Source organism: Bubalus bubalis, chromosome 1 (genome assembly GCF_019923935.1).
Source record: "Bubalus bubalis isolate 160015118507 breed Murrah chromosome 1, NDDB_SH_1, whole genome shotgun sequence".
NCBI classification, from domain to species: domain Eukaryota; kingdom Metazoa; phylum Chordata; class Mammalia; order Artiodactyla; family Bovidae; genus Bubalus; species Bubalus bubalis.
This window is the reverse complement of record NC_059157.1, coordinates 109,895,984-109,913,688: the sequence shown is the minus strand read 5'-3', so window position 1 is coordinate 109,913,688 and position 17,705 is coordinate 109,895,984. Positions and strand designations below refer to the sequence as shown.

Below are 17,705 nucleotides of genomic sequence, written 5' to 3'. Positions count from 1 at the left end.
ATGGGTGTTTCATGAATATACTTCTCAGAGCTAAAGCTCAATGGTAACTTGACTTGACATCGCATGGATGTCCTAGGGCTTATTTTTCTGTTTCTCTGTAGACAGTTGTTTGGATTTCCAGTTCTGAGCCAGCATAAATAGTACTGCTACGGCAGTCTTGTCACACCTGTTAGTGCACGTACTCTGCATTTCTACTGGACAGTGAAATGCTGGGTCATGGGGATTGCATATTTTCAAACTTAACAGGTAATGCCAACACACTCTGAACAGCAAACCAAAACCACTTAAGAAATATTCAGTAACATTTTTTTTTTTTACTGATTTATATTTGACTCAACAAGCTGGTATATCTTTGTAGTGAACGAAATGTTGAAATGAGACATGAGAAAATTTTCTCTTTAAGTAGAGCATCTAGGAAATACCAGAGAGAATAAAGCTCCTTCATTTGATTGTCATTACTGAAAATCACTTTAAATCATTGGGAGTTTAAAGAAAAGAAATCTGTTTCTTCATGCATCACACATTGACAAGCCCTAAGAGCTGCACATCTGGGAAGAAGGGCAGACAACTGGAATTCTCTATGACGATGATTTGTACAGCTTCTCTTTAAAAAGATCATAGTCTGTAAGAAAAACACACACACACACAAATGTTTATGATTATGTCATCATTCTAGAAACAACCATTAACAGATCAACACATCCGAAAAATTACTGTGATACAATTACAGAGTCCAGACATAGCTCAGTTCTGCTGCTTTTGGGCCCCAAACATTTCCTAACTGACAGGGTCTCAGTTTCTAAATTCTAGCACTTAAAAAAACTGCATTAACTGGGTTATAACTGAAAAATTAATACATACACGTTGTAAAAAAAAAAAAATGAGACTACAAAAGGACAGAAACGTGAGGAAAGTAAGCCTCTTTCCCTTCAGTCTGACCTCCAGTCCTCAGTTTACATGCCCAGCAATAGTTGATTACCAAGATCTTGATCTTTCCAGGATTATTCTGTGTATATGCAGGCATAATATATCTATGTACATGTTTGTATATACACATAGATATTTCTAACTTTTAACTACAGAATATGACACATAAAGGAAAGTACAAAAAAAGTCAATGTGCAACTTAATGAAAAAATGTGTACTACTAATCTCTGTAGGTATCACCCAAGTCAAGAAATCCCATCAGCTCCCACTTAGTCCCAATCACAACCCTCTCCTTACCCTCTAAAAATAATCACTATTCTGCAATACAGTAGTTTAGTGCTGATTTTGACCTTGATATAGTCTCATACTGTAGATTTTTCTTAATTTGGCTTTTTTCAATTATTATATTTTTGAGATTCATCCATGTGTTTATATTTAGTTCTTCATTCTTTTTATCTCCTGTAGAATAGGAATTAACAGACTTTGAAGAAAAAGGGCCTGATGGTAAATATTTTAGACTTTATGGGCCAAAATACAAAAGTGCGCATATTATGTAGGTACTAAAATAACAAGAAAGAAAACAAATTCATTGATAAAACTCAAAAGATAGTAATAATAACTGACTATAGGTTTGTTTGTTTTTGTTTTTTTTTTTTGCAATACAAGTCTCCTGAAGAAAACAATGAAACTCTTATTTAGGGAACAACATTTTGATTAATTGGGGTTCAGATATTAAAACTGATTGCAGATGATCATCTGTTAATGGTGATGGGCAATGAGACTTTCCCCTATTTCAGTTTTGAAACTATTTTTTAGACAAATATATGGTATCACTTATATGTGGAATCTAACAAACAGTACAAATGAACTTATTTACAAAACAGAAACAGACTCACAGACATGGGAAAGAAACTTAACCAAAGAGGAAAGGAGCAAAGGAGGGATAAATTAGGAATGTGTGATTAATAGATACACACTACCATGTATAAAAAAACAACCAGGATTTACTGTATAGCCAGGAAACTATATTCAGTAGCTTGCAACAACATATAATGGAAAACAATTTTAAACCAAATCTTTTTGCTGTACACCTGAAACCAACACAATGTGTAAATCAACTATATTTCAATTTCAGAAAAGTCTTTCACAGATAGGTGCTGGCAATACTGATCTCAATCCATAAACATAGGATTTTTTAAAAAAAATACTTTTTGTTTATTTTTGACTGTGCTGGGTCTTCACTGCCGTGCGGGCTTTTCTCTAGTTTCAGAGAGCAAGGGCTACTCTACTCCTGGTGTGCGGGTTTCTCATCGCAATGGCTTCTCTTGTTGCGGAGAACAGACTCTAGAGCGTGCAGGCTTCAGTAGCTGTGGCTCCCAGACTCTAGAGCACAGGCTCAATAACTGTGTATGGGCTTTATCTTCCTGGATCAGAGATGGAACCCGTGTGTCCTACATCAGCAGGCAGATTCCTTATCACTGAGCCACCAGGGAAGCCCCAAGCATATACTTTTAATTGTGCATATTTATTGCCTGGAAGGCACCTACAGAATTCCAATAACTTCTTCTCTTTGATATTTAATGCCTTTTAGCACATCATTACAATGTAGATTAATCACTTCCAATTGAAGGTTAGGTGGACATGCTTCCACTGCACACTTAAATAACTCTGAATATGGAAATTTTCTTTGCACTTGTTCCAAGGTCCAAAAAGTCTTCCTGGAATTATAGTTTAAGTTCAGAAAATACATTCACTGCAAATATGCATGGGAATGGAGACCTTCTTATTTTTTTAGCTTTGCCAGCAGGGGAAGTATATAAAGTAGTTTACCATTATTTGTGATTCAGACAATGTTAGTTGCCACTGAAATGACTTTACCATAGTATAAATTCTGCATATAAGCTCTGTGTTACTTTGTAATTTTAGGTTGGATTCATTAAAAAAATATTACCAAGTCTGCAGCAAAAGCTGATTCCAAAGTCTCTCAGCATTCCATGATAGTGGTTGAGGGTCGCTTTCTTACTTAGAAAAATCTCAATCTTGTTTTGAGTTGAAAAAAATCACACTACAGTGTTACCATTGCTAAGCCATTGAACATCAGAGTCACAGGGCAATTTAAGATATTCTGCTATTTCTGACCAAAGAAAAAATCATGGAACATGGATTCAACAATGATTAAATCCTCAAGACTGAGTGAGGATCACATTAACACAGCTAGGTAAATAACACATGATAGATTCAAACATTTTTCCATTAGTAAAAGAGTTGTCCACCAAAACCCTAAAGCTCTGGGGGAAAATCGGCCTTACATTTGGGGCTACTCTAGATTCCAATCCATACCCCTCCATCCCTCACCAGACACTCTAAAAGCCTTGCTGGTTTCTGTTTCCCCTAGTAAAGTCTTGTGCCTAGATATTACCAATGCCCCAAGGGGGGAAAAATGGCCAGTGATCACAGATCACTTAGGAAGAACTCTTTCCTGCCTACCCTTTAGTTCATTGAGTCCCCTTTATTTCCACAGCTCTTCCCTGTTTAAAAATGACACTTACAATATATCAATTATTTTTTCTAATTGTTGCAGCTACCTACTATATCCTTCCCAGCATCAGAAGATGTCTATTTTCTGTTTTAATTTCTGTTAATTTCCTTCCTTTTACTTTTTTTGCATCTAATTTCCTTTTCTAACTTCTAAAAAAGGATACTTAATCTTATTTTCATCTTTTCTGTTCTAATAAATGCCTCTAAGCCTATAAATTTTCTTCTAAGCATCACATCAGCAGCATTTCACAAATTTGATATTTACATAGCATTTTTGTCATTTTTCAGCTCAAAATATTTTCTAGTTTCTGTTAGGATACTTCCTTTGAACAGATTATTTACATTTGCATTTAATTTCCAAACATATTACAATTATCTTATCATTAATTTCTAGTTTCATTGCTTTTTTTTTTAATCAGAGGACATACAGGCATGATTTCAACTCTTTGAAATGGTTGATACTTGTTTTATGACACAGTATATAATCAGTTTTTGCAAATGTTCTATGTGTGCTTAAAAATAATATGCATCCTGGAGTTGTTGGGTATAGTATTCTAAAACACCCATTTAAGTTTCTTAACTATGTATCTCAAATCTTCCATTTTTAAATGTTTTTTTCCCTCTGCTCAGTATCTCAGTCCCTGATACAGGGATACTGATAACATTTCCTAGAATCATGTTGTTGTTCAGTCATGTCTGACTCTTTGCGACCCAGTGCACTGTAGCACACCAAGCTTTCTTGTCCTTCACCATCTCCTGGAGCCTGCTCAAACTCATGTCCATTGAGTCAGTGATACCATTGAATCATCTCATCCTGTTGTCCCCTTCTCCTCCAACCTTCAATCTTTCCCAGCATCAGGGTCTTTTCCAGTCAGTCAGCTCTTTGCATCAGGTGGCCAAAGTATTGGAGCTTCAACTTAAGCATCAGTCCTTCCAATGAATATTCGGGGTTGATTTCTTTTAGGATTGACTGGTTTGATCTCCTTGCAGTCCAAGGGACTCTCAAGAGTCTTCTCCAACACCACACTTAAAAGCATTAATTCTTTGGCACTCAGCCTTCTTTATGGTCCAACTCTCACATCCATACATGACTACTGGAAAAACCATAGCTTTGACTAGACAGACCTTTGTTGGCAAAGTGATGTCTCTGCTTTTCAATATGCTTTCTAGGTTCTCCACATCCTCTCCAACATTTTTTTTTTTTAGGTCTTCATAGAACCATTCAACTTTAGCTTCTTCAGCATTAGTGGTTGGGGCATACCTGGATTACTGTGATACTGAGTGGTTTGCCCTGGAAATGAACAGAGATAATTCTGTTGTTTTTGCGATTACACCCAAGTATTGCATTTTGGACTCTTGTTGACTATGAGGGCTACTCCATTTCTTTTAAGGGATTGTTGCCCACAGTAGTAGATGTAATGGTCATTTGAATTAAATCCTCACATTCCCATCCATTTTAGTTCACTGATTCCTAAAATGTCGATGTTTACTCTTGCCATCTCTTGTTTGATCACTTCCAATTTACCCTGATTCAGGGACCTAACATTCCGGGTTCCTACGCAGTATTGTTCTTTACAGCATCAGACTTTACTTTCGCCACCAGACACATCCACAGCTGGGCGCTGTTTCTGCTTTGGCTCAGCCTCTTCATTCCTTCTGGAGCTATTTCTCAGCTCTTCTCCAGTAGCATATTGAGCACCTACAGACCTGGGGAGCTCATCTTTCAGTGTCCTATCTTTTTGCCTTTTCATACTGTTCATGGGGTTCTCAGGGCAAGAATGCTGAAGTGGTTTGCCATTCCCTTCTCCAGCGGACCACATTTTGTCAGAACTCTCCACCATGGCCCATCCGTCTTGGGTGGCCCTACACAGCATAGCTTAATAGTTGCATTGAGTTAGACAAGGCTGTGATCCATGTGATTAGTTTGGTTAGTTTTCTGTGACTGTGGTTTTCATTCTGTCTGCCCTCTGATGGATGAGTATAAGAGGCTTATAGAAGCTTCCTGATGGGAGGGTCTGGCTGTAGGGAAAACTGGGTCTTGCTCTAGTGGGCAAGGCCATGCTCAGTAAACCTTTAATCCAGTTTTCTGCTATGGGTGGGACTGTTCCCTCCCTGTAGTTTCAGTTCAGTTCAGTTACTCAGTCATGTCCGACTCTTTGCGACCCCGTGAATCTCAGCACGCCAGGCCTCCCTGTCCATCACCAACTCCCGGAGTTTACTCAAACTCATGTCCATCGAGTTGGTGATGCCATCCAGCCATCTCATCCTCTGTCATCCCCTTCTCCTCCTGCCCCCAATCCCTCCCAGCAACCTGTAGTTTGGCCTCCTCCAAAAAAGCCATGTTACTAGATATACTAAAATTGTGAATCACTTTGCCTTCCCAGTGAATTAAACCTGAAGTGTCCCTCTTTTGCTCTAATAAGTGCTTTCTGGCTTAAAACCTTGTTATTAATATAGTTACCTCAGCTTTCTTGTGGATGATGTTTTCATGGTATCTTTTACTCTTTTTGTAACCATTCTGAGTATTTAGACTTAATATATGTCTCATAAAATTTTAGGTATACAATTGAGTCTTTTAAAATTCAGTCTGACAAATTCTGATTTTGAGCATTTAGTCTATCTACATTTAGTGTAATTAATGACAAATCAGTGATAAACACCTATCATTTTATTCAGTGCTTTCTATTGGTTCTGTTTCCTTTTTCCTCTCCTTTCTGCCCTCCTTTTATATTCAATGTTTTTTGTTTATTCCATTTTCTTCTATTGGTTTAAACGTCACACATGTTTTCAGTATCCTTTAGGAGTTACCCTAAAGGATACAAAATGTTTCCTTGAGTTATCAGTCATAATATTAGATGATACTTTTATCCTCGTAGACAAAGCTAGGACAATTTAATCCATCTATGCCCTTTCCAACTTACATACTGCTATTGTTGTATAACTGAGTTGCTGCCATTGTTGCTGTTTCTTATTATTGTTGTTACCTGCAGTCAATACATATTTATCCATATGTTAATCCTTCATTTATGTCTAGCCTTCCAATTTTCCTTTTGCTTAAAGAACATCTCACAGTGACAAATTTTGTTTCATTTATATGAAAATGTCTTTTTCCTGTCATTCTCAAAGAGTATTTTTGCAAGGTACAGAATTCTACTTTATTAATACTATTTAAGCACACTGAATATATCATTCCATTATTTTCTGTTTTTGTTTCTGGTGAGAAGCTAACTGTCAGCATAACTGTTGCTCTTCTGAAGGTAATTCATCTTTTCTTTCTTAATACTTTTAAGATTCTTTTCAGTAGTCATATTAAAATGTATATAGATATAGATTTCTTTTTGTCTACTCAGGGTTGAGAAGCCTTCTAAACATTGACTTTTATCAGTTTCAGAAAATTCATATTTTATATAATTTCCCAACACATATCTTCTGTTAGAAGTCAAAGTTCTGGAATCAGTAGTCCATGCCTACTATCCTTTTGTCGCTTCCTAAGGATTAAGTTGTCCTACTCTATCCTCTTCTGTTGTTTCCAACTCTTTGGCTCTCTGATTCTTTCTACATAAATTATTCTGATCTTCTACTTTGCTAATTTTCTCTTCAGCTGTATATACCCTGCTCTTTGAGTTTCTCATGTTGACTGCTATATTTTTAAAGTCTAGAATTTCTACTTTCTTCAAAATCTGCTATATATTGTTTTTTAAGTCATTTCTTGTTCTCTTAAAAATTTCAATATTGACTTTCATTTCTTTGAGCATACTAAGTGCCTTAGTTCAGGATGCCAGAACAAAATGCCTTAGACTAGGCAGCTTAAGTAGCAGAAACATATTTCCTTTTTCTTTGCTTTTTAAGATGAGAACCCTTAGTATTTACTCTTAAAATTTTTCATATGTAACACACAGCAATGTTGATTATATTTATCATGTTTATTTCATCCCTGGTACTTATTTATCTTATAACTGAAAGTTTATACCTTTTGATTGCATTTGTCCGATTTCCCCTTTTCCTCCTATACCTCTGGTAAGCACAAATCTGATCTCTTTTTCTGAGTTTGTTTTTAAAGTATACTTGACCTACAAAATTATGTTAGTTCCAGTTACACAACAAAGTGATTCGATTTTTCTATACATGTCAAAATGATCAGCATGATAAGTCTGTTGCCATGCAAAGATATAACATAATTATTGACTATGTTCTCCAAACTGCATTATTTCATACCCGTGACTCATTTATTTTGCAGCTAGAAGTTTGTACCTCTTATCTCCCTCACCTATTTCTCTCTCCCACCTATCCCTTCCCTTCTGGAAACCATGGCAACCACCTGTTTGTCTCTATAGCTATGACACTGTTTCTATCTGGTTATATTTTCTGTTTCCTTTTGTTTTTTAGATCTCACATGTAAGTGAAATCAGACAGTATTTCTCTTTCTCTGTCTGATTTACTTCACTTAGCATAATAGTCTCTGGTTCCATCCATGTCGTCACCAATGGCAAAGTTTCCTTCTTTCTTACGAGTAATATTCCACTGTGTATATTTACCACATCTTTATTCGTTCATTTACTAACGGGTACTTATGTTACTTCTATATCTTAACAGTTGTAAATAATGCTGCTATGAAAATAGGGGTACACATACCTTTCCTAATTATTTTCATTTTCTTTGGATAAATACCAGCAATGGAATTGCTGGATCATACAGTGGTCTGTTTTTAATTTTTTGACCAATCTCCATACCATTCTCCATAGTGGCCGTACGAATAGACATTTTTGCTGACAGTGCAAGAGATTCCCTGAATACTGAGAGAGAAACTCCCCAGGTCAGTAGGTGCCCCATATGCTACTGGAGATAGTGGAGAAATAACTCCAGAAAGAATGAAGGGATGGAGCCAAAGCAAAAACAATACCCAGCTGTGGATGTGACTGGTGATAGAAGCAAGGTCCGATGCTGTAAAGAGCAATATTGCATAGGAACCTGGAATGTCAGGTCCATGAATCAAGGCAAATTGGAAGTGGTCAAACAAGAGATGACAAGAGTGAATGTCGACATTCTAGGAATCAGCGAATGAAATGAACTGCAATGGGTGAATTTAACTCAGATGACGATTATATCTACTACTGCGGGCAGGAATCCCTCAGAAGAAATGAAGTAGCCATCATGGTCAACAAGAGTCCTAAATGCAGCACTTGGATGCAATTTCAAAAACGAAAGAATGATCTCTGTTCGTTTCCAAGGCAAACCATTCAATACATTTCAAAACAATAATCCAAGTCTATGCCCCAACCAGTAACGCTGAAGAAGCTGAAGTTGAACGGTTCTATGAAGACCTACAAGACCTTTTAGAACTAACACCCAAAAAAGATGTCCTTTTCATTATAGGGGACTGGAATGCAAAAGTAGGAAGTCAAGAAACACCTGGAGTAACAGGCAAATTTGGCCTTGGAATACGGAATGAAACAGGGCAAAGACTCATAGAGTTTTGCCAAGAAAATTCACTGGTCATAACAAACACCCTCTTCCAACAACACAAGAGAAGACTCTATACATGGACATCACCAGATGGTCAACACCGAAATCAGACTGATTATATTCTTTGCAGCCAAAGATGGAGAAGCTCTATACAGTCAGCAAAAACAAGACCAGGAGCTCACTGTGGCTCAGACCATGAACTCCTTATTGCCAAATTCAGACTTAAATTGAAGGGAAAACCACTAGACCATTCAGGTATGACCTAAACCAAATCACTTATGATTATACAGTGGAAGGGAGAAATAGATTTAAGGGCCTAGATCTGATAGATAGAGTGCCTGATGAACTATGGACTGAGGTTCGTGACATTGTACAGGAGACAGGGATCCAGACCATCCCCATGGAAAAGAAATGCAAAAAAGCAAAATGGCTGTCTGGGGAGGCCTAACAAATAGCTGTGAAAAGAAGAGAAGCGAAAAGCAAAGGAGAAAAGGAAAGATATAAACATCTGAATGCAGAGTTCCTAAAAATAGCAAGAAGAGATAAGAAAGCCTTCTTCAGTGATCAATTCAAAGAAATAGAGGAAAACAACAGAATGGGAAAGACTAGAGATCTCTTCAAGAAAATTAGAGATACCAAAGGAACATTTCATGCAAAGATGGGCTCGATAAAGGACAGAAATGGTATGGACCTAACAGAAGCAGAAGATATTAAGAAGAGATGGCAAGAATACACAGAAGAACTGTACAAAAAAGATCTTCACGATCCAGATAATCATGATGGTGTGATCACTGACCTAGAGCCAGACATCCTAGAATGTGAAGTCAAGTGGGCCTTAGAAAGCATCACTACAAACAAAGCTAGTGGAGGTGATAGAATTCCAGTTGAGCTACTTCAAATCCTGAAAGATGATGCTGTGAAAGTGCTGCACTCAATATGCCAGCAAATTTGGAAAACTCAGCAGTGGCCACAGGACTGGAAAAGGTCAGTTTTCATTCCAATCCCAAAGAAAGGCAATGCCAAAGAATGCTCAAACTACTGCACAATTGCACTCATCTCACATGCTAGTAAAGTAATGCTCAAAATTCTCCAAGCCAGGCTTCAGCAATACGTGAACCGTGAACTTCCTGATGTTCAAGCTGGTTTTAGAAAAGGCAGAGGAACCAGAGATCAAATTGCCAACATCTGCTGGATCATGGAAAAAGCAGGAGAGTTCCAGAAAAACATCTATTTCTGCTTTTTGACTATGCCAAAGCCTTTGACTGTGTGGAACACAATAAACTGTGGAAAATTCTAAAAGAGATGGCAATACCAGACCACCTGATCTGCCTCTTGAGAAATTTGTATGCAGGTCAGGAAGCAACAGTTAGAACTGGACATGGAACAACAGACTGGTTCCAAATAGGAAAAGGAGTACGTCAAGGCTGTATATTGTCACCCTGCTTATTTAACTTATATGCAGAGTTCATCATGAGAAACACTGGACAGGAAGAAACACAAGCTGGAATCAAGATTGCCAGGAGAAATATCAATAACCTCAGATATGCAGATGACACCACCCTTATGGCAGAAAGTGAAGAGGAACTAAAAAGCCTCTTGATTAAAGTGAAAGTGGAGAGTGAAAAAGTTGGCTTAAAGCTCAACATTCAGAAAATGAAGATCATGGCATCTGGTCCCATCACTTCATGGGAAATAGATGGGGAAACAGTGTCAGACTTTATTTTTCTGGGCTCCAAAGTCACTACAGATGGTGACTGCAGCCATGAAATTAAAAGACGCTTACTCCTTGGAAGGAAAGTTAGGACCAACCTAGATAGCATATTGAAAAGCAGAGACATTACTTTGCCAACAAAGGTTCGTCTAGTCAAGGCTATGGTTTTTCCTGTGGTCATGTATGGATGTGAGAGTTGGACTGTGAAGAAGGCTGAGTGCCGAAGAATTGATGCTTTTGAACTGTGGTGTTGGAGAAGACTCTTGAGAGTCCCTTGGACTGCAAGGAGATCCAACCAGTCCATTCTGAAGGAGATCAGCCCTGGGATTTCTTTGGAAGGAATGATGCTAAAGCTGAAACTCCAGTACTTTGGCCACCTCATGTGAAGAGTTGACTCATTGGAAAAGACCCTGATGCTGGGAGGGATTGGGGGCAGGAGGAGAAGGGGACGACAGAGCATGAGATGGCTGGATGGCATCCCTGACTCGAAGGACATGAGTTTGAGTGAACTCAGGGAGTTGGTGATGGACAGGGAGGCCTGGCGTGCTACGATTCATGGGGTCGCAAAGAGTCAGACACGACTGAGCATCTGATCTGATCTGATCTATGTAAATATATATATTTATAAACTTGCAAATGTCTGGCAAGTATGTATAAATTTGCAAATATCTTTGCCCATTCAGGATGTGGCCTTTTCATTTTGTTGATCATTCCTTTAACTGATGAAAAGATTTTTAGTTTGATGTGGTCTTATTTATTTTTGCTTTGGTTCCCTTGCGCCTCTCTCTCTCTCTCTCTCTCTCTTATATATATATATATATATATATATATATATATATATATATATATATATATATAAAATGAAAGTCAGTGTCAAAGAGCATCCTGCTTATGTTTTCTGCTAGAAGTTTTATGGTTTCAGGTCTTATATTTACTTTTGTGCATGGTGTGAGGAAGTAGTCCAGTTTCTCTTCTGTGTAGCTGTCTTGTTTCCCCAACACTGTTTATTGAAAAAGCTGCATTTCCCCCACTGTATATTCTTGCCTCCTTTGTTGTAGATTAATTGCCCATATAAGTGTAGATTTACTGGGCTCTCTGTTCTTTTCCATTGATCTATTTGTCTGTTTTTATGCCAGTAGTATACAGTTTTGATTACTGTAGCCCTGCAGTATAGTTTGAAATCAGGGTGAATGATGCCTCCAGCTTTATTCTTCTCAAGATTGTTTTAGTTATTAGAAATTTATTTTCTCACAGTTCTGGAGGGTTGAAGTCCAAGATCAGGTGCCAGCATGATCAGTTTCTGGGGAGAACTCTCTTCATGGCTTGTAGATGGCTGCCTTCTTGCTCTGCCCCATCTATCTCACAGTCCTCATTTTCAAATGACATCATATAGGAGGTGAGGGCTTCAACATACGAATTTTGGGAGGACACAGTTCACTGTATTGCACTCCACCAAAGCCTCCCAAAATCATGTTCTTCTCACATGCAGGATACATTTGTTTCACCTCAACAGCCCCCAGAGTCTTAACTCATTCAGGCACCAATTCTAAGGTCTGAAATCCAAATTGTCATCTAAATCAGAAATGGGTGAGACTCAAAGGTATGATTCTTTCAGAGGCAATATTCCTCTCCAACTGTGAACCAGATATATTATGCACTTCCAAAATACAGTGGTGGGACAGGCATAGGAAAGATAGTCCCATTCCAAAAGGGAGAAATCAGAAGGAAGAAAGGAATAATGGGTCCCAAGCAAGTCCAAGGCTTAGCTAGACAAATTCTATTGGATCTTAAAGCTTGAGCTTAATTCCCTTTAGTGCAATGTCCTGCCTTCTAGGTCCACTGGGATGGCAGCATTTCTCCATGGCTCTGGGAGTGGCCCCATCCCCCCAGCTCTGGTGTACCCCATCTCCATGGCCACTTTGGAGATCCAGGTAGGGTGCCATAGGCAGTCCTGTCCTTCAGTTCTGGGCAGAGGCCATCTGACCTGTTGAAACTGAAGCACTGGTTGATAAGCTCTGAATCGCCTTCAGCATTAGTTTTTGCTCTTCTTAAATAATGGTGCACATTTGCAGCATAATGGCTCTGTTGTATAATCCTGTCAAACCCAACAAATCTGACAGCCTTTCTTCATTTCATAGTGTATCCATTCCTTCATTTCAAACTGGCAGTGCTCCTACTCTTACAATTCCATAGACTCTTTATTAGATAGTTGTGCAGCTATACCCTTAGAATTCCTTTTCAGAATGGACTTTCTCACTTTTTGAAATATGGCTAGGCTGAGAATTTTCCAAATCTACAAATCCTTGTTTTTTAGCTTAACAATTCCTTCTCCAGTTTATCTCTCTCCTTTCATATTTTACCATAAAAGCAGTCAGAAGGAACCATGTGGCTCCTTCAACACTTTGCATAGACATCTTCTCAGCTAAATATCCAGTTTCATTACTTAGAAGTTCTATCTTCCACAAAACACTAGAACACAGTTCAGCCAAGTTCTTTGCCACTTTATAATATGGATTTCCCTTCCTCCAGTTTCCAGTAACACACTCCACATTTCCATCTAAGACCTCACCAGAATTGCCCTTAACATCCATATTCCAAGCATGCACCTCAAAAATCTTCCCATCTCTACACGATATCTACTTCCAAAGTTGCTTCCACACACAGGTATGGTTACAGCAGCTTCACTTTTGGTACCAAAATCTGTCTTGGCTCGGACTGCCATAACAAAATACCATGCACTGGGTGTTTTAAGGTCAGTTTTTCATTCCAATCCCAAAGAAAGGCAATGCCAAAGAATGCTCAAACTACCGCACAATTGCACTCATCTCACATGCTAGTAAAGTAATGCTCAAAATTCTCCAAGCTAGGCTTCAGCAATACGTGAACCGTGAACTTCCAGATGTTCAAGCTGGTTTTAGAAAAGGCAGAGGAACCAGAGGTCAAATTGCCAACATCCGCTGGATCATGGAAAAAGCAAGAGAGTTCAAGAAAAAATCTATTTCTGCTTTATTGACTATGTCAAAGCCTTTGGCTGTGTGGATCACAATAAACTGTTGAAAATTCTGAAAGAGATGGGAATACCAGACCACCTGACCTGCCTCTTGAGAAATCTGTATACAGGTCAGGAAGCAACAGTTAGAACTGGACATGGAACAACAGACTGGTTCCAAACAGGAAAAGGAGTACGTCAAGGCTGTATATTGTCACCCTGCTTATTTAACTTATATGCAGAGTACATCATGAGAAACGCTGGACTGGAAGAAACAAAAGCTGGAATCAAGATTGTTGGGAGAAATATCAATAACTTCAGATATGCAGATGACACCACCCTTATGGCAGAAAGTGAAGAGGAACTCAAAAGCCTCTTGATGAAAGTGAAAGTGGAGAGTGAAAAAGTTGGCTTAAAGCTCAACATTCAGAAAATGAAGATCATGGCATCTGGTCCCATCACTTCATGGGAAATAGATGGGGAAACAGTGTCAGGCTATTTTTTTGAGCTCCAAAATCACTGCAGATGGTGACTGCAGCCATGAAATTAAAAGACGCTTACTCCTTTGAAGGAAAGTTATGACCAACCTAGATAGCATAATGAAAAGCAGAGACATTACTTTGCCAACAAAGGTTCATCTAGTCAAGGCTATGATTTTTCCTGTGGTCATGTATGGATGTGAGAGTTGGACTGTGAAGAAGGCTGAGTGCCGAAGAATTGATGCTTTTGAACTGTGGTGTTGGAGAAGACTCTTGAGAGTCCCTTGGACTGCAAGGAGCTCCAACCAGTCCATTCTGAAGATCAGCTCTGGGATTTCTTTGGAAGGAATGATGCTAAAGCTGAAACTCCAGTACTTTGGCCACCTCATGTGAAGAGTTGACTCATTGGAAAAGACTCTGATGCTGGGAGGGATTGGGGGCAGGAGGAGAAGGGGACGACAGAGGATGAGATGACTGGATGGCATCACTGACTCGATGACTGTGAATCTGAGTGAATTCTGGGAGTTGGTGATGGACAGGGAGGCCTGGCATGCTATGATTCATGGGGTTGCAAAGAGTCGGACATGACTGAGCAACTGAACTGAACTGGGTGGTTTAAACAACAAAAATGTATTTTCTCACAATTCTGGAGGCTAGAAGTGTATAGCAGTAAGCATAGTTATTCTAAAGTCTGTGTCTAATAATTCCAGTTTTAGATCCCTTTAGGTTTGTTTCTATGATCTGTACTTTCTGCTACTTGTTCAAGTTGTCATTTACCTATATATCCTTCATGTACCTGTATATCCTTGTTTGGAACTTGTTCATGAAAAATTCTGAAAATAAATTGAGGTCTAGGATGATGCCAACTTTCTCCAAGGAGAATTTAAGTTTTGTTCCTGATAATTTCTTTGAGGCAACAGGAATCAAGTATCTTTTAAATTCATTTTGTGCAACTGAGGGTTTTGGGGATCATTCAGGTGATTAGATGCTAAACTGTAGTCTATTCAAGGATGGTTACTTCTAATGAACACTTTCTACTAGGGCACAGCCTTGTGGAGTCCCAGCCTAAATGGAGGACGTTCACCAGGGTCTCAACCTTGACTCCAGTTTTTGTCCCTCTGGTCTTATAAAGCTTGTGAAAGCACTGCTCAGCTTTTCAGCCACCTATTATGAGAATAACTATTAATCTTATTAAATTTGCACGTTGAAATAGTGACTACTCTAATATTAAGGCTGATTTACTATTTAAATTTGTTTATTTTATACCGGAGTATAGTTGCTTAACAATGTTGTGTACATTTCAGGTGTACAGCAACATGACTGAGTTATACATACCTGTTTATTCTTTCTCAGATTCTTTTCCCACATAGGTTTTTATGAGTACTGAGCAGATTCCCTGTGCTATACAATAGGTCTTTGCTGGTTACCTATTTTAATACAGCAGTGTGTGTGTGTGTGTGTGTGTGTGTGTGTGTGTGTTAATCTCAAACTCCCAATTTATCCCTCCCCCACCACCGTTCCTCACTGATAAGCATAACTTATTTTTTGATTGAGTTGTTTGAATTTTTGATATTGAGCTTCATGAGCTGGTTGTAAATTTTGGAAACTTACCCCTTTTTGGTCACAGTGCTTGCAAATACTTTCTCCCATTCTGTGGGTTGTCTTTTTGTTTTGTTTATGGTGTCCTTTCCTGTGCAAAAGCCTTTGAGTTTAATTTCCCATTTATCCATTTTTGTTTTTATTTCCATTACTCTTCGAGATGGACTGAAAAAGTTATTGCTGTGATTTATGTACGAGTATTCTGCCTGTGTTTTCCTCTGAGTTTTATAGTATCTGACCTTACATTTAGGTCTTTAGTGTATTCTGAATTTACTTTTGTGTATAGTGTTAAAGAATAATTTCATTTTTTACATGTAGCTGTCCAGTTCAGTAAGCACCACTTAATGAAGAGACTGCTTTTTCTCCATTGTATATTCTTGCTTCTGCTGTAGATTAACTGACCACAGGTGCGGGTTTATTTCTGGGCTTTTTATCTAGTTCCATTGATCTATATTTCTTTTTTTTTTTTTTTGCCAGTACCATACTTTTCTTTCTCCTGCTGCATTTTTTTTCCCCTCAGGGAAAGGCATTTTATTTTAAATATAGCAATGTGTACATGTCAGTCTCAAATTCCTAATCTATCCCTCCCAGCCTTCCCCCCTGGTAGCCATAATTTTTTTCTCTAAGTCTGTGAGTCTGTTTTGTAGATAAGTTTAGTTGTATCATTTTTAAAAGATTCCATATGTAAGTGATACCATGATAATTTGTCTGACTTACTCCCCTTGATATGATAATCTCCAGGTCTACCTATATTGCTGCAAATGGCATTATTTCATTCCTTTTTATGGCTAATATTCCATTGTATACATGTACCACATCTTTATCCATTCATCTGTTGATGGACATTTAGGTTGCTTCCATGCCTCGATTACTGTAAACAGTGCTTTAATGAACACTAGTGAATGTATCCTTTTGAACCATGGTTTTCTCTGGATGTATGCCCAGGAGTGGAATTGCTGGATCACACAGTAGTTCTAATGTTTAGTTTTTTAAGGAACTTCCATACTGTTTTCCATAGTGGCTGTACCAACTGACATTCCTACCAACAGTGTAGGAGGGTTCCCTTTTCTTCATACCCTCTCCAGCATTTACTGTTTGTAGACTCCTTGATGGTGGCCAGTGTGATTAGTGTGAGGTGATAATCTCATTGTAGCTTTCATTTGCATCTTTCTAATAATTAGTAATGAGCATCTTTTCATGGACCTCTTGGCCATTGGCCATCTATGTATCTTCTTTGGAGAAATGTCTGTTTAGGCCTTCTTCCCTTTTTTTTTTTTTTAATTGGGTTGTTTGTGCTTTTGATACTGAGCTGCATGAATTGTTTGTATATTTTGGAGGTTAATCCCTTGTCACTTACTTCATTTGCAAATATTTTCTTCCATTCTAAGGGATGTCTTTCTGTCTCATTTATGGTTTCCTTTGCTGTGCAAAAGTTTTTAATTAGGTTTCATTTGTTTATTTTTATTTTCATTACTCTAGGTGGTGGGTCAAAAAAGATCTTGTTGCAATTTATGCCAAAGAGCATTCTTTGTTTCCTCTAAGAGTTTTATAGTGTCTGGCTTTATATTTAGAGCTTTAATCTATTTTGAGTTTATTTTTGTGTATGGTGTTAAGAGTGTTCTATTTTCATCCTTTTACATGTAGCATGTCTGCTGATGGGTAGGGCTTTGTTCCTTACCTGTTGGCTGTTTGGCCCAAGGCACCCACACTGAAACCTACAGACTGTGGGGTGGGGCCAGGTCTCAGTGAGAAAACGGCAGCCTCTCGGAGGTTCACACCGAGTACTCCCCAGAACTGCTGCTGCCAGTGTTCTTGTCCCCACACTGTGCCACAGTTGCTCCCCACCTCTGCAGGAGACCTTCCAGTACTAGCCCAGTCTCTTAGAGGTTACCGCTTTTCCCTTGGGTCACTGTGAGTCATGAGACCCTGAGTACACCCTCCACACAGAGTTTCTGTTTCCCCAAGTCCTGTGGAATTTCTCTGATCAAATCTTGCTGGC

At 38.5% G+C, this 17,705-nt stretch overlaps 1 protein-coding gene across 4 annotated transcripts in view; it reads right to left on the bottom strand.

Moving 5' to 3' along the window:
* Nucleotides 1-294: 294 nt before the first annotated feature.
* CFAP91 (cilia and flagella associated protein 91) overlaps nucleotides 295-17,705 on the bottom strand; it is a 110,552-nt gene continuing 93,141 nt past the window's right edge. For all 4 annotated transcript variants that reach the window (XM_006057600.4, XM_044942238.2, XM_025284601.3 and 1 more), the window contains one exon: nucleotides 295-622. The gene's annotated coding sequence lies outside the window, so the exon portion shown is untranslated. The remainder of the gene's footprint in view (nucleotides 623-17,705) is intronic.